The sequence below is a fragment of the Drosophila hydei genome, unplaced genomic scaffold (genome assembly GCF_003285905.1).
Source record: "Drosophila hydei strain 15085-1641.00,03,60 unplaced genomic scaffold, DhydRS2 tig00000001-arrow-pilon, whole genome shotgun sequence".
In the NCBI taxonomy this organism is placed as follows: domain Eukaryota; kingdom Metazoa; phylum Arthropoda; class Insecta; order Diptera; family Drosophilidae; genus Drosophila; species Drosophila hydei.
This window is the reverse complement of record NW_022045643.1, coordinates 7,591,084-7,617,671: the sequence shown is the minus strand read 5'-3', so window position 1 is coordinate 7,617,671 and position 26,588 is coordinate 7,591,084. Positions and strand designations below refer to the sequence as shown.

General features: G+C 38.2%; 1 protein-coding gene across 1 annotated transcript in view; it reads left to right on the top strand.

The window, feature by feature from the left end:
• The first annotated feature begins 20,995 nt into the window (after positions 1 to 20,995).
• LOC111604521 (leucine-rich repeat and immunoglobulin-like domain containing-NOGO receptor-interacting protein 4) overlaps positions 20,996 to 26,588 on the top strand; it is a 64,737-nt gene continuing 59,144 nt past the window's right edge. The window contains exon 1 of the mRNA XM_023322617.2: positions 20,996 to 21,561. The gene's annotated coding sequence lies outside the window, so the exon portion shown is untranslated. The remainder of the gene's footprint in view (positions 21,562 to 26,588) is intronic.

Here is a 26,588-nt window from a genome sequence, read left to right as displayed (position 1 = left end):
CAACATTAGATGGACCATGGCGTACCATCATGGAGTTGCAGAATAAAAATCTAATTGAACTTGTGCAAGCTTTACAAACAACGGCATCTGACGTAGGACAGAGCAAATCGGTGCAACTGCCGAAATTTAACCCAGACATCGCAGGCGCCAAGGCTTCATCGTGGTGTACCACTGTAGAAATTATTCTACAAGAAAATTCATTAAAAGGCGGTGCACTGGTCGTGGCCCTAAGTACAGCACTAGAGGGAAGCGCTTCTCAATGGCTTTCTCATGTGTGCTACGCAAATATCACCTGGATCGAGTTTAAAGAACTTTTCATCCAGCGTTTTGACACTATAGAAACACCAGCTGCCGTGTTTCTAAACATGTTGTCAAGTCGACCGGCTGACGGCGAGAATCTTGCAGTTCACGCAAGCCGCATGGTTACAGAACTATCGACGAAATGGCGCCAAATGGAAACAGAAGAAATCGCCGTGTCTGTGACTCTTGCGTTGCTGGCAAGTTTTGATGCTCGCCTGCAGCGTTTAAGCTTCACATCAAATGTTCGAACCAGAAGCGAGTTGCAGTCCGAACTGAAGGCGTTCACTTTTGCTAAAAGAAAAGGTGGACCTATGGAGCAACAAACTGACATTCATCCAAAAAGACAAAAACAATCATCGATAGAGTGCCATTTTTGCGGCAAACTGGGCCATAAAATGATTGATTGTCGACTCAGGACGCAACGAAACCCGTTTACAGATGGCAAGGAACGACATGGCAGGCAAGACGTCCATCATCTTGAGAAATCAAGTGTAACTTGCTACAAGTGCGGAGAGTTGGGTCACATATCCACTCAGTGTACAAGGAAGGAAGCTGACAAGAACATAACATTCAACCGGGAAAAACGAGTGGAACAGTGTAGGTTGCAGTACCCAAGGGATATCTGGACCATAGAGGACAAGTTTTCGAAATAACCTTCGATTCTGGTGCGGAGTGCTCACTGACGAAAGAAAAGATAAGTAAAAAAATTTTCTGGTAAACGATTTACGAATATTGTTATGTTAAAAGGCATAGGCAACAGTTCAAATGCAAAGCGAAATTGTTATTGGGCGAGAAATACTAAATCAGGGTTTTGATATTGTCGTCTCATCAAATCAATTTAAGATCGTAAGAACTAAAATAGTTAATTTATGTACCGGCAATGAGTCAGCCGAAATGGATACTGAACTTGAGGGGACAGATAAAATAAAGTTGCAGTCACTGTTGACAAACTACTCAGATTCTTTTATAACAGGAGACCATATCGACTGAGTCCATGTGAACGAGAATTAGTTCGAAATAAAGTCGAAGAACTACTGCGTGCAACATAATTAGACCCAGCTGTTCACCTTATGCTAGCCCCATATTATTGGTAAAAAAAAAAAAAAAAAAAAAAAAAAAAAAAAAAAAAAAAAAGAAAAATGGTTCGGATAGGCTCTGTGTTGATTATAGACAATTAAACTCAAACACTGTGGCTGATAGATACCCGTTTCCACTTATAAACGATCAAATAAATAGACTTCAAGGAGTTTATTATTTTACATGTTTTGATATGGCTAGCGGATACTATCAAATTCCCTTACATGCAGATTCTATTGAGTATGCCGCGTTGTGACACCAGATGGACAGTACGAATTTTTATCTATGCCATTCGGACTTCGAAACGAACCTTCTGTCTTTCAACGATTAGTTATACAGGCTTTAGGAGATCTGGCAAACACATTGTGTTAAATGTTCCTACGGAGGCTGGATTATCATTACAAAGTGTTTCTTCTTAAAGTCATCTGTCCAATTTTTGGGTTACGATATTAGTGCTGTCGGTCTCTGCTTTAAGACAATTTATTGGATTGGCGTCATATTTTCGGAAATTTATGTAAGGGTCTTAGGATGCATTGGATGAGATTGCTCGACCGTTGGGGTTGCTTTCACTATGCGACACGACACAAGAGGTTGATTTGGCAGAATCAAGAGCTTGAGCGGTGCAAAATATATCAGCAGCGGCAGCATATACTAAGCGCACTTTGATAAAACCAAGGCTAAGGTTGTTGGATACAAAGTAGGAGATTTTGTGTTGTTGAAGAGTGAAGAAAGGCATCAAACAAAGTTAAGCCCAAAGTTTAGAGGACCGTTGCAAATAGCTGAATTGTTAGACGGAGATAGATATATCCTTAGATCATTGACAAATAATAGAAAGTACAAGTATGCTCACGAAGAGATACGAAAATTACCAGAGGAGTATGTACCAGTTGAACTAGAAAGTAGTGAAGAGGCTTTAAATGATAATGAAAAAGAAACTGTTGAAAGAGACAGTATTGATATAAAAGAAACTGTTGAAAGAGACAGTAATGGAATGATTGGAAAAGAATCTGTTGAAAGAGACAGTAATGGAATGATTGGAAAAGAATCTGTTGAAAGAGACAGTAATGGAATGATTGGAAAAGAATCTGTTGAAAGAGACAGTAATGGAATGATTAGAAAAGAATCTGTTGAAAGAGACAGTAATGGAATGATTGGAAAAGAATCTGTTGAAAGAGACAGTAATGGAATGATTGGAAAAGAATCTGTTGAAAGAGACAGTAATGGAATGATTGAAAAAGAAACTGTTGAAAGAGACAGTAATGGAATGATCGAAACTGTTGAAAGAGACAGTATGGATGCCTGAAAGGCTAGTTATAAAACTTAAAGAATGTCATAATGCAAGCACAAGTGCAAAACAAATGTTTTGATCATGGCGTGTGGCGCATAAGATGATGAAAATCGAAACCAGTTGGGTTTATGGTAATAAATAAATAAATAAATAAAAATTAAAAAAAAAAGAAGAAAAAAAAAAAATCAAGAAAGTTAAATTAATTTAAAGAAGAATTTTATAAATTTAAGAATGATACAAAGAGATGAAATTAAAATTCTGGAAGAAAGTAAAAGTTGAAGCTAAAATGATGTAGTTGTAATTAGTAAAGTTGTAGGGAAAATGTTAATGTTAAATTCTATTCGATAATTTATGAACAAAACGATTTCTGCAGTAAAACATTTTTGGGGAATTACACGAGGTCGTGTTATGGTCAGGATGGCCGTGTCGGAGAGTAGGTAGTAGAAATGTATAGGCGCCTTGCCGGCGCGTGCTGGTAATATGTTTGAAGGTCACACTTCACATATATTGGTGCGTCTTCGAGCATTTTCGTAGAAACATAACTGCAACATTATGTGATTGGTTGCCTAAGTTTTGTAGTTTGGTAAAGTCCCGTTTTAGCGGGGCGACAGCGTTCTGTCGCTGTCGCCGAGTGTGGTTCGGTGGAAGACACGCACAAGAATTGTGCGTCTCGAGTCAGTCTTTGTTAAAACTCGAGTGCGACCGAAACTCACTGCGCTAACGCAATGGAAAGTAACACTAATCTGACATATACTATAAGGATGTTTAATCCCCTTTTATGTCGCCTAAGCCGCAGTAAATTAGTTTTACCCCAACTGATGCATATTAAATATTTATATCATCTGACTTCTGTACTCGTACTTGTATTTTAAGCACACATATGCAGCTGTTGTTTTTTCCATGTCGAACTACCCAGACTTTAATCCCGCTTCGCATAAACAAATTACCCGCTGTGCCTCCTTAAAACCCAGCACGCCTGCAACTAATTAGTTTGGTTTTATTTTCATTTTTTGCCTTCTTGTTTTTTGTCATGTTGCAAGACTTGCTGAACACGAGTGTATGCTGCTGTTGCTTCCTTACCTTAGTCGATGGGTGAATTTTTCATTCTGTCGACTGCACTTGAGTGCACTTGTTAAGGTTCTGGGCTGCCACCTACGCTCGGTAAGCCACCGACAACAACAAGAGGAACTACAACAAAGGTCGAAGACGCACGTGGCACAATGGGCACGCAATCAGACCCTCCGCCCGCCGATACTCGCCTGTGCAATGGGCAACTCGAAACTCAATTTAAATCCAGTGCATATGCAAAGTGTCACGTAATTTCAATTACACAGAATGGAAAACGCAGCAGAGAAAACTGCACAAGAGTTGAGAATAAAAAACTCTCGCCCAGTTTACAAACTAAGCCAAGAGCGACGTCGACGGCGAAGCTGGTGCGTGGCATGCCCCGAAAGTGGGCGCCCCAGCGCGTGTTGCATGTCAATCTTGACTGCACTGGCTGCCCTTCAGACGCCTCCGCGCTGCGGCAAGAAAAGTGTGTGCGAAGTCTATTGACTTTGGACAACAATAGAGACGCGGCTTAGTGACCCATAATGCCTTTGCCAACAAGTCGTTTCGCTCTTTCTCCACTCTCTCCCCACTCCTTCTGCATCTCCTTCTCCTAACGTGGCCAGTAATCCACAGTCCACGTTTTCTACGTGTAGACCAGACCCAGCGTCAATATTGTATTTGACGTCTTAGCTGACTGCACATAAAAAGTGTATATCAGACCCGATTAGCAACTGAAAACTTTGATCAACTGAGAGACGTGCTATATATATATATATTTTCGTTATATTTTAAAATATTTATGAGATTTTTAAATGTGGCTGGTTTATTTTATTGATTTATGCAAATATTTTAAAAGATTTTTCAATCACGGAAAGTTGTCGATATCTTAAAAAGAAAAACAATTAGAAATTTAAAATATTTTAAAAATTGAAATATTTTAAATTTTGACTTTGTAAAATACATAGGTAAAATACATAATAGTGTAAAAAAATTTATTTTCTAATCTTACGACAAACAACACTATTTTTTATATTTTTAACATAATTTTTAATACTAAAGGTTAAATATTCTATACAGAATGTTTTGGATATAGTTATTTCTAATATTAATTATATTTTTTTTTAACAAATTTGAAAGATGTTAATTGTACTTAAGTAGAAATAAATATAATATATATATATATATTATATGTGTATATGTTTACAGGTTTGCACAGGTATAAACATTAGTTGTTTTTTTTTTCAAAATATCTATAGCTTAGTCATATTTTAGGATCTATTTACAATAAGAAATTACTCAAAAACCATATATTTTAGAATTCCAATTGTATAAAAATTCGATTATAGCTCAATGCATTTTTCATATTTTTCTAAGCTAAATGAACTCAAATTATTTTAGGACTTATGTTTAAATATATATATAACATAAACATGACATAATTAAAATATAAATATATATATTTATATATATTTTTAGGATTTATGTATAAATATATATATACGTAGCTATAAGCATTGAAATCTTGTATTATTTTAAAGATATTTCTTATTCCATTTAATTCAGAGCTAACATTATTTTATATTAATAATTTAACGAAATATAAATCATAATTTTACAATTTGATTTAATGATTATTTTACCTAACATCAAATTATAATTTTTATAATTTTTTATATAACAGAAATATAATTTCATATTTAAAAATTACCTTCCAAGATCCCGAGTTTTAGTAATAAAAGCACTTCTGCAGGGCAACTCATAGTCCAAGTAAATTATGTTTTCAACCATTAAATTGTTTCCATCTTTTGTGAAGCATTTCCGCTCCTTTATTGAGCTATCCCTGAGGCAGTTGCCAGTGCACTTGTCCGGTTCGTTAGAAGTTACGGAAATAATGCTGATTCAGATCGGCTCGAGCGTGGTTCGCGCGACTGCGCAGCTGCAGCTTTGGCGTAACTAATTTGTTGGCGTTGCAAATCCGTTTTAAATGCTGCTTGTTGCTGCTGCGCGATGAAATTGATTTTGCCTTCTAGTTGCTGTTGTTTTTGTTGCCGTTGTTAGCTCGCTTGACATATGGACTTTAACAACAGGTAGTAATGGCTCTGATGGCCAACCACAAGCCATTTTGTACCGCACAAAATGTTGCAGTGGCGGGCGTCAACGTTACACGTTGCACGATACACGTGTGTCACATGCAACGTGCCACACCTGCTGCCCAGCTCTACAGCTATATCAGTGTTGCCCTGTTGCATTTCGGGGGTATTTAGCGGCTTTCATTGCATCATTAATTTTGATGTGCGCGCTGCCCCGAAATCAACCTGACCACGACAACCTAGACAGTTTGTTGAACTTGATGTGCTTGGCCAGGCCAGTTAGAGGAGTTGAGTGTATGCGTGGCATGCATGAGCTGACCAAGCAGGTGTGATACTATTTGTGATAAGTTTAGCTCAGCAGTTGTTTGAGTTAACGATAACATTCAAGCGCTTAGATATTCGCTCAGATTTGCCATTTAATGCTGAGTTTTCTTACATGTAAAATGCTTTACAATTATACTTAAATTATATTATATTTATGAGTACGTAAGTTGAAGTTGGCGTGTATTGTGTGGCCCAGCAAGTGTGATACTATTTGGGATAATATTACTACAGCAGCTGTTTATGTTATCGACAACATTTAAATGTTTAAAAAATCAATGAAACTTGCCATTTTATGCGAAATTTTTTAAATTGTGAAAATGCTTTAAAAAGGTACTTAAGCTGTGGTATATGCTAGCTAAGGTTGGCATGTATTGTGTGACACAGCAAGTGTAATACTATTTGGGATAATTTTAGTACAGCAGCTGTTTAAGTTATCGATAAAATTTACGCTTCTAAATATTCAGTAAGACTTGCCATTTAATGTAGAATTTTTTAAATTATGAAAATACTTTAAAAATTTACTTAAGTTGTGGTATATTTGTGTATATGCTAGCTGAAGTTGGCATGTATTGTGTGACCCAGCAAATGTTATATTATTTGCCATAATTTTACTGCAGTAGTTGTTTATGTTATCGATAATATTTCAATGCTCAAATATTAACTACGACTTGCCATTTAAGATAAATTTTTTAGCTTGTGAAACAGTTTTAAATTTTATGCAAATTACGCCAGAAACTAGGTTTCTCTTGGATTTTATCAGCTGACTACAAGCGGCAAAGTTGATAAATTTGAGCTTAAGTTGACTCTATATCTTAAGCCAACATTTAGATGCAGATTGGTTCAATGTAAAGAAGATATATAAATATATATATATATATATATATATATATATATATATATATAGCAAGTCAAAGCCGAAAGAAATATTCAAGCTATAATTTCTAGAAGCTGAGGCACTGTCAGCAACTTGGCGGCTATAATGCGCCCTAAATAATGGCATAGATGTGGCCACCAAATAAGTTAAGAGGCAACGCAACACCTTAAGCCGTTTAGCTTACATTACAATTTCATTTGCCATTGCTCTTATTTGCTCAGCCCAGATATATGTGGAAGGTATAAAGATACCCACTCGTTAGTTTTGCGCTGACCTTTGTTCGACAGTCGAAAAAAGTGCAGCACTTTTTCAATAGCCATAAGAAGTAGAATGCATGGAAAAATATTTGTGAACATTTTATGCCACTCGGTGCATGCCACACGCTCTCAAATAGACTGCGAATGTATGGACAAATGGTAAAAGAAATAGGAAAAAATCTTAGGCTGACACTGACAAGTCGTGTGAAGCACACCTGCAAGAGTCAAGCGCAGACCGCAAAAACAGAAACCGAACTGGAACGTGGCTTTGGGGCGACTGTGTGGGGCTGGGGCAGAAACATGTTGCAAAATGTAGTCGTCGGGCCCGTCAGCTGCGTCGTTGTGGCCTTAAAATGAGTGCAACATTGGCTGTCCGTCCGACCGGCCGACCGTCCGACTGTCTGTCTGTCTGTCCGTCTGTCTGCCACAGGCTGGCGCTGTGCCAAACTAGCAAACTTGAAGTAGCGCAGCAGCAGCAACAAAAATGAATAGAAAAACAAATGCCACAGCTTGTTGCAAGCCCCAAGCCTAAGGCCTTTCGCTACTTGAGCACACACACGCACGCACTCATAGGAGGCAATAGGTAGCGGGTGTTGCAAGGCATTGTCCTTTGGCACACCGCAGGCGCTGCGCGTGCACAACAACCACAAGCCGTGTGGCAGCGTCACACGGCTAGCCGTAACAATGTTGCACACTAAGCTAAGGCGATAATGTGACAAGGATAACGAGCCAGAAAGAGAGAGGGAGGGAGGGAGAGAGAAAGGGAGATAGCTGCTTGTTGTTATCACGGGCTACTCTGCTGCTGCGTAATGCGCTCATTACGTGACGGCATCGCAAGGCAAGTGGCAAGTGGCAAGTGGCAAGTGGCTTAGTGTCTGCTGTCTGGACTCTGTCGCTATTTTTAACCATTTTTCGGCTTCGACTTAAGGTCCAAAAATTGAACACGACATTTTCATTCCAATGTGCATGCCTCAACTATTGGTTTCCCAGCGCTGCTGCAGTGGCAGTTGCAGTTGCTGCTGTTGCAACAGCTAATTAGACAATTGTCAGCGGACGATAAGCCAAATGGATCTACGCATTGCAGTTTTTGTCTTGCCGTTCGGAATGTGAATTTATTGTAAATTGATGAAATTGTTTTGCATGCGGGCAATTTGAGGTGAGTAAAGGAGATTGGCAAGCCGTGGAATGCTGCAGGGTATAGGGTATAGGTTACAGGGTATAGGTGCCTGTAGAGCAGACTGATGTTGCCAGCTGGAATGCACTCGGAATCATTAGTTGCGACCGAAGGAGGGCTTATGAAAGCCAAATAAATATGTTTAAGACGAAAATATTATCTATTTATAGAGTGCCCCTCTATGCGATTCTCATGAATAAGCATTTATATAAGCCAAGGGCACTTTTATTGATTAAACTGAGTTAAATGCTTTAATTTTCTGTCACTTTCACAAAATAAACGCTGAAAATGACATTGGAAAGTAAACATAACTAGGGCATAATAAGGAAGTGGGTAGCTCATCTGCGCGATTCTCATGAACTCAGCAGATACAAGATGAAATTAAACTGAAATTAGATACTATACTATAATAAGACTGATTCTCGTGAATTGAGGACCTAAAATATGGAATCGTATTTAAAATAGTTATATATTCAATTTAATATACACTCTCTCTTTCCCTATCTCCATTTGCCACTCTATCTCCATCTATTTCCATCGTTGTCTGTCCCTCTGTCTCACTCTCGCTAACACTCAATTGCTCTCTCTCTCTCTCTATATATATGTATCTTTCCTTCTTTAACTATCTGTGTATCCATTTTTATCTTTTTTCAGTTAACTTCCACTCTTCCATGTTCCTTCTCCTTTTATTGTTATCTATTTTCCAATATCTTTCTCTCTTTTGTTATATATTTTCTGGCTGTATTGGTCTCTCTCTCCTCTTCGACTCTATCCCTTTTGACCTACTGCTCTATATAGCTCTCTGTCTCCCTGTCTCTCTTCCTCTTCGTGTCTGTCTCTCTTGGTCTACCTCTCTCGCATCTATCGCGCGCTCGCGCGATCTTACTCGCGCGCGAGAGCGGGAGCAGCTAGCTTATCCGGCCTCGCGCTAGTGTCTCTCCTATCTATCTCTTCTCTCTCGTCTCTCTTGTTCTCACTCTCGCCTCTCTGTCTCTTCCGCGTCGCTCAGCGTTCCGAGAGCGCGTCGCTGGGCGATCGCTCACGCCGCGGTCTGCTCTCTCTATCGCGATCGCTCTCTCTATCTCTCTCTGGTAGAGAGTCTCTCTCGCTCTTAGCGCTCTATATCTTCCTAGCGGCGTATCTCTCTCTCTCGAGTCCGTCTTCTAGGTCTCTGCTCTCTTTCTCTCTCTATGTCTCTCTCTCTCTCTCTCTCTCTGTCTCTCTCTCTCTCTGTCTCTCTCTCTCTCTCTCTATGTCTCTCACTCTCTCTCTCTGTCTCTCTCTCTCTCTCTCTCTCTTTTTCTCTCACTCTCTCTCTCTCTATCTCTCTCCCTCTGTTTCTATCTCTCACTCTCTCTCTCTCTCTCTCTCACAATCCATCTCTCCCTCTCACACTCTTCATCTTACTATCCCCCACCCACTCATCATATTTTGATAAGTTCCAATCGCTGAATGTCAGCCTGTTGCAAGTGCATTGACCGTCACCTTAACTGTCTTAGCACACATCAGAGCCGAGGTCTGTGCACCCTGCTTAAATTAGCATAGAGCCAGCCTGTGGCCAGGAGAGGCTAATTAACTAAACTGCGCCCAATTAAAACTTAATCGAGCTTGAAAGGCCTGCAACTGCAGAGTTAAGCAAGTCGCAGCAGCTGCACTAATTAGCTTAGCTCTCACAAACAGATTCGAAGACGGGCCGATTGTGTGTGCGGACCTTGGAGTCGTTGAGCGGCGCTGTCACAAGCCATAAATTTTCATAATTTGACAAAAATTGCACATAATTTCTAATAGTCGGTAGGCTTACGGCGATAAAAATCGCCTCGTTGCACAATCCTCGAGTCGCAAGGAGCGCGAGTGCGCTGCCCGAGTGGCTGGATGGATGAGACTGATTGTGAGAGTTGCGGTCTATTAATTTGAAATGTCTTGAGATAAATTACTAAATGACTACCGCTTACGTGTGATCCATCCATCAATGCCATCATTAAGCCAAACATTTGACAGAAAACGAAACGAAACGAAACGAAACGACGACGCAGACGATGATGAAGTTGGCATTGGGTATGGGCTCCTGCTGCAAACTAGCTGGGAATCAAAGTGTACCCAGAGCGAGAGAGAGAGAGAGAGAGAGTGAGAGCGAGGCAGACCCCACAGTGTGTGTGACAAGGCGGCGACGTCGTCGTCGCTGTCTTCGTCTTGTTCTTGGCGGATTCCTAGCATTTCGTAGGGTGCTGTCGATAGGTCTATGCCGCATCGAGTCTCCATGCACAAAGGGCCGCCGACTGCTGGCTCGTTGCAAAAATATTTGTATGCCTTGTCCCTTGACGGCGCTGACTGCACTCAGGCGTGTCCAGGTATTTCTACTTGATTATGTTGATAAGTGCCCGCCACATATTTCTCGATTGCACTTGTAATAATTTGTTTGCCACTCATGTTTTGGCTTTTTTCTCTCTCTCCCGCCTGTCGGCTGTAATCAATGCCAATGTGAAGTGAGGCAAGTAGAGCTGCGGACACACATTCCGCGCCAAGCTCGAGCTGTGGGAGCTGCGAGTTGGACCCAAGTTCCAGGAACTCGCCTGAGCTCCACTCAGCGCTTCCGATTGCGTGCGGTCTTATCTTTTGATTTCATTTATATATATATATATATATGTTTATTTATATATTTATATATATTTTGTGTTTTTATTTGGTATTTTAATGAGTTTGCTTTAAATTTGAACACTAAAAAAATTCTGTTTCGCTTCTGTCTGCTGGTTAAAGTCTCGCTTTGATCTTGGTCTCAATAAAGTTGCAGTAAAAATCTTAAATAAATATATATTCTAAGCACATTTTACGTTAGGTGAATTCATCTTGAAATTTTGCATTTCCTGCCGCTGCACTTACCTGTAAGCCTTAACTCACCTGACCACATGCGTTTTTTTTTTGTTGTTGCAGCATCCTGTGTGCAAGCTGCTCGTTCGGCTGCTGCCTATGCAAATTTTATGTTTTATTATATTTGGGTCAAAAGTTTTTAATAGTTTTGCAACTCCACAACAAAGTTGCCGCCCAGCCGAGTGGGTGAGAGGGAGTGGGGCATATTTGTTATAGATTTACTTATAGAAAATTTAAGAGTTTCCGATTGGAGTGGACTTGCACTTAATTAAATGCTCTGCAAATTGCATTTATTCCATACTCTGTTAGCAAATCAATTACAAATGCCTGGCCCACTTTCGGTTGCAACGTTGCTGCACGAAATGTCAACGACTTGGCCCGCAATGTATGTGTGTTTAAAGGCCTTCTTTTTGGCCTGGTCTGCAGGTGCCTTTACTTCACTGCTACAGCGCTCTGTGGCTAACCTAGAAAAAAACTACAAATCCGTCTTTTTTTTTAAGTTTTGATTCGGTTTTTTTTTTGTGGCCGCATTTAGTGAAAGGCTCAAAAAGCCCGTTGACGGCGTTGCTATCGTCGCTGCTGCCAGATTAGCTACACTTGTGCTCCATTTAAATGGCCTGGCAGCTAAATTATGCCAAGTTCTCTGCAATGATACCCTGTAATTTGATAAGCAGGGAGTAGAATCGGCTCTGGCAAGCGCCTCTAGTCGACGTTGAATGTTTTAAGAGAGTTCTTAATCAATTTTAAGACTGATTTAATTATGGCTTGAATATGAAATATTTATTTAAATTAAGTTTTCTTATTTTTGGCATTCTCACAGCTAATTGCACAGCTTAAATTTAGTTTTCAGACTCAATTGAGTCTTTTTTAAGATTTATATTCATATATATAGATTGTATTTTATTGTATCTATGGTTAGGGTATCTGTTAGTTGAGTATTTCTTATATTTATGTGCCCAAACATCTTTAAAGGCCTTTAATATAACTTACTTATAAAGTAGAAAGGAGAAATCCTTTGTAAAGGCTGGCAAAGTGAGCTTAGCTTAGCTAGGGTATTTATTAGTCGAGCATTTTTCATATATCAATGCTTCTGTATTTATGTAAAATCTTTATATATTTCAAGTTTTTGTTACAAATTTAGTTTTAGAAATTTAGCTGTAAGCGTAAGCTGGTTTCAGCTAGGGTATCTTTTAGTTGAGCATTTTAAATGATTATAAATATATATAAATATATGTATACAACTTCTTAAGAGGTTTTGGCTTTCTTACTTGCTAAATTAAAATTATTTCTAATTAAAATTTAATATTAAATTTAACTCCAATTATGTAGTCTAGGGTATCTCATGGTTGGGCATTTTGAATGTTTATATAAAATTATATAGAGTATACTTTGGTGGCAGATATGATTTTTTACTTTCCATTAACAAAATAATGCATTATAGGCCCATTAATACATTCTAGGGTATCTTCTAGTTGGTCATTTCAAGCATTCATTGACAAACACTCATGCCACTTTGTATTTCAAAGGATAAAACTGCTAAATAAACACCAAAGACTATTTTAATTAACAGGCAAACTTAGCTTAACTTGGTTAGGGTATCTGCTAGTCGAGCAACTGAAATACAATAAACATATGCCTATATAACTGTGAGAAAGCTTTCAAATGAAGCCTAGAAATTGCTTTTACTAGTCTATAGTCTTACCTTGGCTTAGTTAGGGTATCGTCTAGTGCATCACTTCCTTTCTAAAAATATTCTAACAGTATTTTTTGGTTTTTTACTCTTTTTGTGTGGCATGCAGCCGTTGCTGCAGTTAACTGAAAAGTTTTTCTGCAACGGCTCTAAAGAAAAATAGAAAGTGAAAGACGCCGACAAACCAAATCGAAAGAAGAAAAGAAAAGCAAAGAAAATGGCAATCAAAGTGTTTTTCCGGTTAATGTCGACAACGCCCTTTCCCTGAGCGAATGTCGCTCGATCTAGAAAACTATCTAGGAAACTTTCGCCAGGAATTTTTACGCCAGGCGGGTCAATTGAATTGCTATTTGAGCGGCAGCGGAGAGGGTCTAAAAAGCAAACTCTTTACTATCGAAATTCTATAAAACTTTGCCTCAAATTTATGTAAAGCAGTTCAAATATTTCACTTTAAAACTTCAGTGTTATTTCTAACACTAATATTTAGTCAGAAATATTTTACAAAAATTAAATATAAATTCTAGAACACAAAACTTAGGCTAACACCTAGCCTAATGTGTTGCATTAGACAATATTTTTCTTGCTCTATCGGGCATTGTGCAACACTGGCTGCTGTAAGCTAAGCAGTCTGCAGCAACTGCTAAAAAACTGGAGTAAAAACAAAAGTTATGATACAGAAATTAAAGTTTCGGAAGCTCTAAAGTTCAACTATGTGTGGCTATGCATATAGGGCTAAAAGTTGGAGTGCAGCTGAATACCATAAAAAATAGCTAATGACAAAAGTGTAAGAAGTCGGCGTTGTTGTAACTGATCCATATGGAAAAATATGGAAAGTTAAGAGCAAAGTTTTGCAGTCAGGCAGCAGCAGCAGCAGCAGCAGCAGCAGCAGTTGATGATGCTCGGCAAAGTAAGACAAGTTTTCAGAAAAATGGGTCAATTACAATGTACGAAATGAGGCGAAGCTGAAGTTGTGCAAAATGTGTGCGTGTGCAGTGTTGTTAAACGTCACAAAAATGCGGCAAAGCATGATTTAGAGTGCAGTGTCTAAACACTTAAAGATATGCTCGATATATATATAATAGATTGCGACAGTATTGGCTAGATATTGTGTGCCAGTGTTGGTAAATGCCACAAAGCAACCGCATGGCTTACATAAAACAATTGCACCTGCATTTAACTTCAACTCAATGCCAAAATTAATATGCTACCATAAACTAGCTCGAACGACCAGTACACTCTATACACACACACACACAAACTTGACAGGTATATAGAGCAGTAGAGCTGGAAGAGCAACCACAACTATGCACATGGCCAGGAATATTCCCTAGGTGAAAGTATGTGAAAGCATGCCATAAATCGTTTGCCTGCTGCCCCGATGTTGTGGGTGGCTCTACAACACAGATAAACCTCTCTGTGTGTGTGTGTGCGTGGTGTTGGTGTTGGCTAAAGCTACAGGCGATTAGAATTGATGTGGGTTACTAAGCAAACATGAAAGGCTATTACGTTAAGCGTTACGTTATGTTACGTTGCGTTGCGTTGCGGCATTTTATGAGCTGCCTGCAACTCTTACTGAAAGCGAAATAGTTTTGACTTTCCTCGATCCGGAGCTTAGACATAAATTTAACAGATTGATATATATTCTCGCTCGCTGCTGAGTTGATGTGCTGAGCTCGTGCTAATTGCCTTATAAGTTTCGCTTATTGGAATTAGATTCTTATTAGAATATGTTTAGCAGAAGTAAATGGTCTTTGGTGAGCTAGGCCTCAGACTGAATGATTTTTGCTTGAGATAACAAATATTTTAAGAAACTTGGTGACAATTTAGTAATATATCATAATCGATATTATATCCTTAATGGGTTATTCTCTAGATTAAATCGGACCGTCGAACAGGTTGACAGGAGGATTGACGGAACCGGCTGGCAAACGGACGGACGGGTGGATGGATGGACAGACGAATGGGAAGATCTGTGAAAATAAATATTGATCTATAAAGTTTCCGTTAGGGTCCACTCTAGATTAATTCGGATGGACGGACGGACGGAAGGGCTAACGGAAGGAAGAAGGGACTGGTGAATGGATGGGTAGAGGGACTGATAAAGGAACAAGCGGATCGTTGGATCGACGGGTAGGCGGATAAATGTACGGACGGGTAGATATACGGACGGACAGACGAACGAGCGGGTTGGCGGCTGAGCAGCCGAACGAAAAGGTCTAAATCGATTGGGCTATTAGTTCTGATCAATAAAGTATATACCTTCTAGTGTCGACCCAGACAAAATTCCATTTTCCATCTGCTCAGAATCAAACCCGGTTCAATGCAAAACTTTCAATAATTCACTCGACTTCATTCCTCCAGCCTCAAGCACTTCTTAACGGTTCCATTCCTTCAAGTCAGCTTTAAATGCAAACCGATCAGAAGTGTCATGACCCATTAAGAGAGACTGCATAATTGAGCTGTGTTGTGTAATGCCTTGGAACACCTGTTGGACAAGTGCAGCAAATAAAATACCTTAAAAGTATATATATTTATATATACCTGTACATATATATTTGTATATAAATAGAAACACACGCCAATTTGTCGTACATGTCGGAATACAAGAATTTGGTAAACTGTCAAACAGCCAGCAATAAAAATAAACCTCACACAAATTCATATTTCTATGCACATGTAAAAATCATATGAAAAAAAAAAACAACGAAATAACTGCTACAAAAGCAACAACAACTTCACTTACAAGTGTTATACGCTCTTATTGTTGTTGCTGCTTTTTTTTCTTCTTTGACGCTTTTTGTCCCCTTCTCGCCTATGACAGTTCTTTGACATCCAACTGTGATTTTTGGACAGCAATAACAACAAAAAAGCTCGCGCTGCTATTGTTGTTGTTGCTGCTGCTGTTGCTGTGGCACATGTAAGTGTGTATGTTAATTTGATTTTGGTGTCAAATGCTTTGTTATTGCGTCTGTATTTTTCTCCTCTCTCTACGTCTGTCCCTCGCTCGCTCTCAGTTTTTATGGGCTGCACTTTGCTTTGCGCTTTTATAGCGAGCGCAGTTAGTACGTCAAGTGCTGGCACCCTCCCTCCCGCTGCTCCGCCCGCTGTCTGTGCATCTGTCTATCCCTGTCGCTCTTTAGGCTTTGTGCCTGTGTCAATCTGTTTGATTTGCTTTTGATTGTGCGCACTTATGTCTTTATTGACAACGGCGTATGGCTACGTTATATAAATAATTTATTACATACCAACATTGAGCAATTTGTAATTGAACACACACATATGCGTACATGCATATGGGAGCTTTTGAATAACTTTGATTTGGCATCGAGAGCAATTGAAGAAATTGGCATAAACAAAAGCAAATCGCAAAAATGTTCATCGAGTGTTCGCTGTCTGTAATTGATGCACTTGTCACACATGAATATTTCAAATTGGTCAACAATAACAACAACAAGATACCCGCAAATTGCATTTTAATTTGGCAAACAACCAAACTGACCCACAAACACTTGGCGAACAATGCATTTTCAATTAGGAACAGGTACACACAGGTACAAGGTAAGTGCCTAATGCATATTGATTTATGCAAATATCAACTGACAAATCATTCAATTCATTGTGTTAAGTACTAAAAACGATAGTAAATTCATATGTATTTGGAGTCTTTTAGCATTGAAATTAAAGCCAGTATTAAATATTTTTTTTAATACTAAAATTAAAGTTTTGCAATTTTAATTTTAAATAAATATTTAAGATGTTTTAATTTGCATTTGGTATATAATTTAAGCTTTAATATGATATTCATAATTTATTTTTAATTTATTTATATATTTTATATATAAATTTATATTATATTTAAGCTTCAAAAATATTTTAATTTGAAATATATCACTTATTGTTAAATATTTATTTATAATTTTTAGTTTAAATAAAAGAAAAGCTTTGATCAAAAAAATAGTGCGACTAAGCATTAAATATTAACAAACACACTATTTTGAAAACTATTTGAAATGAATATTAACATTAACATTTATTTTTATTATTATTTTTTTTTAAATTTACAACCATTTATAATATATCTTTTTCCAAAAATTGTTTCTATTCGAACTTTATATATATATTATATTATTATTTAAGCAATTTCTTGAAAATAAATATAATAAAAACTTATTTTAAATATATTTCATATTAGTTTAACTATCTTATTAAATATCTATCCATAAAATAACTTTTAAAAACATAAGCAAATTTCTTTTATTTTTGTTTTGATAACAAATTTCTAATTTCTACAAAATTTTTTAATTTAATAAAAAGAAAGAATTGAAAAAATATTTTAAAGTAATAAACATAAAAATTATGTAATAATAATATATTATATTTAACAAATTTATTTGTGTATTATTTTTGTACATTATATTTACTATAAATAATTTTTAATTAATATAATTTAAATTCTATTTTACATATTTTATCTTTAAACATTTTCTTGTTAGTGCATTTATTTATATTTTCATATAATTTCCAATTATTGGAGCTCCTTCACATAAAATCTAGATTTTCTCTATAATAAACGATCTTTGGCTATGCGAATTTTCATCAATTTTTCTTTGTTTATGCTTTCTCCTCCTCTTTGGACACTGATTTTTGGGAAGCCGCGAATAATAAATTAGTTTTGGGACAGCGAACAAAACAAACTCATTTATAATGCCGCAAATTATTTGTCACTATTTTTGTGCACTTGTTATTGGAGCATTGAGAATAGCTCGATGGGGTATATCGGTTGTGTGGCTGTGTATGTAACAGGCAAGACTGTTAAGCTCTCAGGAGCAGACACATAGCTGAGCTATCAGCACCAAGCGCCAAGGCGCGGTATTTACTAGTCGGGCGCTCTCGATTAAATTACTCTTGTTTGCTGTTGTTGCGTTTGGCACAACTTTTTGCTGTTTATTGGGTTGAAACGCGTGCCACACACACGCACACACACACACAGACATTTGAGATGTGGTTACCATAATTAATTTGGCCACAAAGACATCCACAGCCAGCAACTACCGTGTGGCCCCCAAACAATGGCAAACAAATTGATTAATGACAGCGTATTAAACAATAATCGAGATAGGCCGCCGCTGCCGCAGCTGCCGTCACCTTGAGCGCCAAGGGGGCGGAGGGCGGGGTCAGCTACCAAAAAAAATGTGATTCGCCCACGCGCAAATTTTTGTTGTTTGCGCTTCGAGAAAAGGTTTTTATCAGCAGGCCAAAAATTTGCTGTTATTGTTATTGTTATAGTTGTTGTTGTTGTTGTTGTTGTGCGCTCAAAACAATTCATTTAAATAATAGCTGGGCCACTTGGCCAGCCCAGTGGGAAGGAAGCGAATCATTTTTCATATGAAAAGCAAATTAATAACGTGTAATTAATATTTTGGTTTAACGGAATTGTAATGTGTGCGCACCTTTATCTGTATCTTTATCTTTATCTATAAATGTATTTAAATATGCTGCCATTTCTGTGACAGTGAAGCTTGGCTAAGCTGGAAATGTAAAGCAAATGCCGAGTAGAAAAATTAAGACATGAAATCTAGAAATTAATTGCGAAATGTTGCCACAAGTGCGAACTAAATAGTTCATTTAAGTAACTAGTTCAGTTCGCGAGCTACAAAGATTTTTAAGATCATCATAAATTAGGATTTTATTAAAATTATTCAGTGAATTTTATTTGTTTATATTTTTATTTTTTATATATTTATATTTACATAATTTGTTGTATATCTAATTATTTATTAATAATATATAATAATTAAAATATATCATAATAGATTTGGGATATTTTTTACAATAAAGTTTAGTTTTAAAAACTTAAATAGTTACTTAAAAATCAATCGATATTTTTTAAATATTTGCTTTCGTTTTATACAAAATATTTAAATTTAAAATTTAAATATTAATGAAATTAAATAAATAAAAAATCAATCTTAAATTTATTTATTTCTTTTTCAATATTTTTAAAAATATTTATTTTACTTTTTGCTGTTATTTTAAATTTAAAAAATTATTTTAGCCTTTAAATATAAAATTTAATTAAATACGCTTTAATTAATTTTTTTGCAATTAGTCCTTCAAGCTGTAACTGCTCATATCAACAATGCCCTCTTAGTGACTCTCCAACTGTAATTAGTGCCACTCAGGTTTGACAAGCACCTGCAGCACTGAAAGAGTTTCAACTGCAGCAAAACATCTTTAATTTCAGCATATTCCAGGCGTAATTCGTGTGTAAGAAGTATATGTAGATTAATATGTGTGTGTGTGTATGTGCACACATTCCCTAAAGGCAAACTTTATTTATGCAGGCGCACACACACACACAATGCATCAACCCCCAACGCTGCTGAAAGCAACCCCAAGGCATTTGCTCTACGCCTCATACCTCACACCTCGGCCCACCCCCTCCCTCGATCGCCTGCCATCCATCCACATGCACTTCACGGCTTGCACTCTCTCAATTATGACTTAATTCATATCTAATGGATATTTTCTGTGAAAATTTCGTGATTAATCGCTGCCTGGAGGCCGAGTCAGGACATGTCATTTGGGGGTTGCTCGCAGCAGAAGGAGTCTGCGACTGCGACTGCAGTTGTTCACACATGTTCACAAAACAACAAAAAAAAAAAAACGATGAAGTGTTGGGGCAACTGTCGAACAATGGCGCACCACTCGAACCACTCGCACCACCCGCTGCAATAACTCAGCTCTGAAACTTTTCGAGTTCTTTTTACATTTTCACAAATTTTTGCTATTAATGCTACCGCCTCAATTGTGGGGGCGTGGCGACATACTTATTCAGCATATGCGACGGCGGCGACGTGTTGCAACTTCCGTGCTGCAAAAACTGATGATGTCGCATGTTACTTTAATACCTTAAAAAACAACAACAGCAACAACAACAACAAACTGCATTTGCAGGCGGCTTTTCTTATCTATGGCACGGCAGCGCCATCTGTGTGTGTTTAGCGGAACTAGCGCGCTAAGGAAAAACTTGCTGCGAATGCATTTTTATCTAAGCGATGAGAGAGAGAGCGAACATGTGTGAGAGAGCATCGAGCTTGAGTGACTGTGAATGCCGGCAAAACAGAGCACAAATTTGCGCTCTCTCTCTTCCGCACTCTCCCACTCAACGCTGGCTCTCTGTTTATCTTTGGCAATGCATTCTATTTGCTTAGCTTGCTGTTGTTGTTGTTGTTGACCGCTCCCAAAAAAATCTGATTTGCATATTTTGTGTGCACTTCAAGCCGCATACAATTTCAATTGCTATTTGCTGATAAGCTGATAAGAATTGAGAGTTATTAACCTATTAGAATTTATAGTGGAATTCTTTGTGTTAAATGTGTTCCAATTGGAACAAGGGTATGGAATAGAAGAGCAATGAAAATTAATGGAATTTTGTATTTAATTTCAAATAGTTAGGAATAAATAAAATTTAATTTTTTATTTAACGGTATATGGAATTTATAATAAAAAAATAAATTTATTTCACAAATTTATCCAAAATCTTGCCCAGTAGATCAATTTGCCTGCTTAACAACTTCATTGAATCAGCAAATTATTTGTCTCACATGGCGCCTAAGCACACCTGTATGCCCACTACACATTCTTAGCAGACCAATTGAGCACGCACACATACTCACACCCTCAATTGACACCCACAAATGTTGTAAAAACCCAAAAAAAGCGAAAACAAATGTTCAATGGGCCAGCGCTTAGCCAAGTTTCAAACCTTGCACACTCAGGCTTATCTAACTCAATGAGAATCCAATTTGAGTATTTCTCAGGAACGCTCTCTGGCTTGTGTTCACTCAACGCTTATCAACTGCTCTCAGATAAATTTTACACTACCCAATTCGCTGGCTGCGCTTCGTGTTCCTAGACTTTCGTGCGCTCGTGCGCTCGTCGCACGACGAGAGCGAGAGCGAGTGTATGAGCGTGGGGGCTGCTGGCAGATAATTTTAGTTCATAAACAAGTTTCGTTGCGTGCGATGCCCGTCGCGCTCTCAGATACTTTTTGCCAGTTGAGCCGAGTACGTGAACGTGTCTGGACGTTTTTATGGACAAGCGTTGTGGAGAGTCAGCGAAACTGAAACCGAAACCGAAACCGAAACACAAAACCGTTACCGTTAACCGAAACTAGCGAAATCAAAGTCAAAAACAAAAACTCAAAACTGAACCGTTAGCCGTTAACCCATACAGTTTTCATTTAGTTGTGTGTTCATCAAGTGCAACGCGGTATCTCGCGCGCGTGCAAAATTTTGCTCTAGTTCCCCCACCTCTCTCACACACACACACAGTCGCACTCACACTGCTGTCCTCTCTGTCCGCTGCAGCTGCTGTGCCTAGTTATGAGCGTTAACCCGTTCGCGTTGCGGCGTGCGTGCGTCTTGTTATTGTTGTTTTTTTAGGCAATTGCCAAAAACGTTTTGCCATTCATCATCACAAACAAAAACAAAAACAATTACAAAGCCGAGCTAATTTTCGCGTGTTACTTTTGTTCAACGACTTTTGTTTTTCCGCAAATTTTCCAAGCGTAAGTTTTAATTAAGTTAACTTTAAGCTTTATTAATGTCCAACAGCTTGTGCTCTAGCTATATTTTTTAGCTTCCTTTTTTTTTTTTGGCTGTCAGTAAGCAGCTCCCATGTAATTTATATCTTTAAATTTGTTGTCCGGCAATCGATAAGGTCTCCTTCTTCTTCTTCTTTTGTTTTGGTGAAAATTTACAATCATTAATTATGTCATTCCCGAAAAGAAATACTTTGGGAAAACAGGTTTGCGTTTCGTTAGAAGATCTTAAAGCTTGTGCAGTTCCTGGAACTTTGGCTCTTTGGTGTTGTTCCTCGCACTTAGATGTGAATCTGCGGCAACTCTTCATGAATGAAGCGCGATCTGGGCTTGGGCAGCTGTGGGGCGTGGACACTATTACATGTGTTTCTCTCTTTGCGTGTGTGTGTGTGTTGGTCTTTATGTGGAAATACTTGACACTTCTGCAGAACAGTTACCATTTGACTTGACTTCTTCTTGAGCTGCTGCGTTGCTGAGCTGATGTGTGTGCTAGCTGGGCGTGTTTCTCAGCCTCTTTGTTTGTGCCCAGAACCGTTGCTTAATGGCCCAAACGTGAGCTGGCATAACGCTGGCCTAGACCACAAGTTGTGTAACAGAAATGAGCAGACCAGAATGCCTTGACTTTTTACTAAAGCAGAGTTTTGACAAATCTTTAGCTCTTTTTGAATACTACTCCAGGTACTACTATTTTTATGAACAGAAGATTTATAATGAAACTTCCTAAAATACTCTAAAGTAAATTCTTTTTTTTTCTTAGCATTCTATTTTGAACAAAAAGTATGCATCTTTTTATTTGTTAACAGAAAAAATATTTTCTTATTTTATTATAATTAAGTTTTGTGCACTGCAGCGCTACTATTTTTATGAACAAGGCGCACTTTAATGTCTTAACAAATGACTCTTAATTTTGTTGAACTCATAAACATTTTTAGTTTATATTATTTTATAATCAAATGGCAAATCCTTATTTAACATATTTTATAATTTATTTATTGTTAGCCTTAACAGCTTCTAACATATAATAAAGGTAAATAGTATCACTCGTATTTGGTCACCCTGCATAGACTCTAGCATTTGCTCTGATTTGATTCCAATTAGAATTAAGTTCGTTCGCTTCGCTCGCGCTGTTTGGCCATTGATTACCCTAAATTGAACGCACAGTGAGGCGTTACACAACACTTGCAACACTGCCACACGCAGCGAACTTTTGTAATCGCATTAGCAAAACGCCAGTTCGCAGTTTGCAACATGAATGAAAAGTCGAAAAGGAAAATTGATGTTTAGAGTAAAATCAGCTAAACAAACGCTGCTAATTATGCGCACGCTGACTGTTCACATCAGCAGCAGCAGCAGCAGGAATATATGATCAAAGACTACATCTAAATACACATATAGATATGTATCTATATATTTGTTTATTTGTTGACGCGTGTGTGTTTTCATGCCACTTGAGCTGGTGTTGCATAAGCGCGCCACAAACATTTTCCGGTATGCCGCATGCTTTTTTTAACCTTGATTAAGTTGACGCTCTAATGATGCTGCTAATGCTGCTGATAATGTTCCTGCTGATTACAATAATGATGATGATGATGATGATGATGCTGCTGCTGCTGCTGCTGAGTGGGGGCAGCCATAACATCATTAGCAGCCGCTCGCTCACATTTCTAACACCGGTACGTGGCTCTCTCACGGCGTCTCGTATTTTTAATTGCCGCCCAGCACTTAGCTAATGTAATTTATATGACTTCTTATGCTCTAAAAGCTTTAAACGTAGCCAAAAAAGAAAAAAAAAACATAAAACAACAACAACAACAATAAGCAGCAGCAAAGTGCAGCAGCCGAGTTCTAAAAGATGCGAGGCAGAAAAAACTTTTGTTTATATTTACCTAACATTGTACTTGAAAGATATTTTCGTTACTTTTTGTGGCACTTGGCCCCTCACCCCGCCCTCGTCTGACTGTTTATGGCTCTTTCTGTTTGTTTATCTAATGGCTAAAAAATATTTAAGCTGTAAAATTGCTGCCGTGAGCTGGCTGAAAGCAGAAAAAAAAAGTTGATTTTTTTCTCCGGTATTTACAGAAGTCATAAATACCTTTCGAGACTGCCGAGGCGCAGCAGAACAACAAAAAAATTCTAAAGGTTTAGATTTGGGCAGAAATTGAAACTCGGACTGTGACTCGGACTCCGTCTAGGCATCAGCCTCAGCCTCAGCCTCAGCCTCAGCCTCAGCCTCGTCTCTTGATAAGCTCGCACATAAAACTTTGCCCAAAACACAATTTTCCTCTCGCTATATTTGAAATTTATGTAAATGTTTTAGCTGCCTCGGCCTCAGCCTCAGCCTGAGCCTCTGCATCTCTCGCTTATCTCGACTGCTTTTCCTGTAGGTAATTAAAAAGTTTTTGCTGCTCGTCTGCTCAGATTAGCTAATGCAGGTTGATATATATGTGTGTCTGTGTGTGTGTGTGTGCTTGGCCTTGAAATCGTTGTATAAATCTTGTTAGTGTTTAGTTTTTGGGCCGCTTGAATGGCATGGAGGCCACTGATAAGGCAGTAGGAGTAGACCTGAAGCTGGGCCATAAGTAGCGGTACCTTTGTTTTGATATTAAGTAACGTTTTAATTAGATAAGTTAGCTCGAAATGTGGGCGGCGGAGAGGGAATGAGACGAACTGAGAAGAGTGGGAAGTATGCAAAGAAGAGTGAGAGCAATGAGAAAAGAGAACAAAAATTAGAGCAAAAAGAAGAGACTGGAAAGAGAAGAGAGAGAGAGAGAGAAGAAAGCGTGAAGACTGCAGAAGAGAAAAGAGTAGACAGAAGGCTTAAGAGTCTAAGAGATGGAAGACAATTGATAAAATAGAAGAGAAAAGACAGAGTAGTCACTACTATTTTAATGAACAATTAAATTTTAATAATTTATCTGAAGTGCACGAGCTCAGTTTATAGTTAAAATATTTTTAAATCATTAAAAATTATATAATCTAAATATTCGTTTCAAATTTTTTCAAAATATTGTTTTTATTGCTAAATTGTTGCTGTCCAATATTTAGTGCTTAGTTGCACTACTATTTTTCTGAACACAGCGAATATATCTATAGTCAACTTGCGAATCGTGCTCATTACAAACTTCCATTCATCAGTCAAGTCACTAATAGCATAGACAGCGCTGCTTAGTGACTGGTAACAAGTTGTTCGACTTCATCTATTTTGCTTTTGTGTTCTGACAGCTCGAGTCGTAATTATAACTGAGCTCAGCGCCTGCTCATCGACAGCCTGTGTTTAGCATAGATTTGTCTGTTTGTCTGTGCCCTCAGTCCATATTTCGCAGCACTTCCAATTCTCAAGCTAACACATTCCAGAACCATATCATTTGGCCAATCAATTAGGCATTCCGATCTTAGTGTTCGACTTGGACTTGGACTTGGCTAATCAGATGTTGTGGCTGCAATTAATAAAAGCCACAAGCAGAGTTCAATAGCAGCGAGCGAGTATTGAATGTCAGTTTAAAACACGAGTATTGAATGTCAGTTTAAAACAAAGACTTGACCTTGTCGGAGCTCATGGAACAAAAGATCATTAGTTGGAGCGTCTAGTAAAAACGTTTGATTGCCCATAATTATGGCCAAGTTAAAATGACAGAGGAGACGCCGCCGGGTCTCAAGTTGTTAGCCCTTGTGCCAAAATTAGTTTAAACGTCTTCAGACGACGCCCGAGTGCGAGGCGGCGGACAAAACTAGCTGGCAAACTTTCATGTGGCATGCATTTTTTATGGCTTAATTAAGAGGGAGAAAGAGAGAGAAAGAAAGGAGACAGAGAGTCTGTCTACAAAATAATCTAGATAAAGTGATGTAAGCAGCAAAAGAGACACAGAAACACACGCACACACACAGAGCGCTAATTGTGCCTTGTATGTTTGCTGCGTACAACGCGTCGCATACATAATATAATTAATAACCATAAATGTTAATTGCGCATACGCCACGTAAGGCAACTATTTGCAAGTCTTACGCTTTGCTTTATGGCCGTCGCCTGGCTCACTATCAGCTGTGTGCGCTTGTCAATAGCTTTTCGTCAGACTATTTATAGACACGTGTCCTGCAAATATGTTTGCCTAGGTGAAAAGTGTGCGTTATGAAAACATTTACACGGCGCCTTTTCCGCATCCTTTGTGTGTGTGTGTGGGAGTTTGTGGGTCTCTGCTTTGTGCCCAAAGTTTTTGTCAGTTAATTAAGCAAATATTTTTTTGTTTACCGAGTTAATTTGCTTTGTAGACCCAACCTGGGACCCTGGCGCATAACCCATTCCCATTCACACACAAATATTGTTGACATGTGCGGGTGGCTTCGACTCTGCTGTTGCTTTCGAAATTAACTTGGCTTAATTTGCGAGTGGCTTTTTGGGCCAGCGAGCAAAGTTTTGTACCTAAGATAGTTTGGGCCGTTTAATCGCTTGGCTAGGCTTAGTGGCTTAGCCATTCAGTCCAGAGGCCCGAAAGCATTTAATTTTAACTCGACTTTAAAGACGAGTCGCGCACTCCCTCTCCCTTTCTCTCTCTCTCTCTCTCTCTCTTTGTTTCGCCTTGTGACATTTGGAAATAGCTTTGTGTTTATTTTGTGAAACTTGGCTGCTGATAAAGCAAAAATTTAACTTTTGCCACAAGTATCAATAAACCCATAAATTTTAAAAAGCACAACTGAAACACAAAATAAATAGCAAAGAAATTGTTGCTGCTGCTGCTCTTGTTGTTGTTGTCAGCCCACAGATTTATTATATATATATACAGTTATAGATATATATTCGTATTATGTTTTATTTGGACTGCGCTTGTTTTCCGGGGGCGTCAACTATGTGGCCACAGCCAAACTTCTCCTTCTCCCTCTCCCTCTGCTGCCTTTTTTAACTTATCTGTTTTGTCAAGTTCGAGTGTAACAAATTTTTGCATATTTTGTCATAAATTTTGTGGTTCCATTTTATGATCATGTTTTTGCCCATGTTTTGC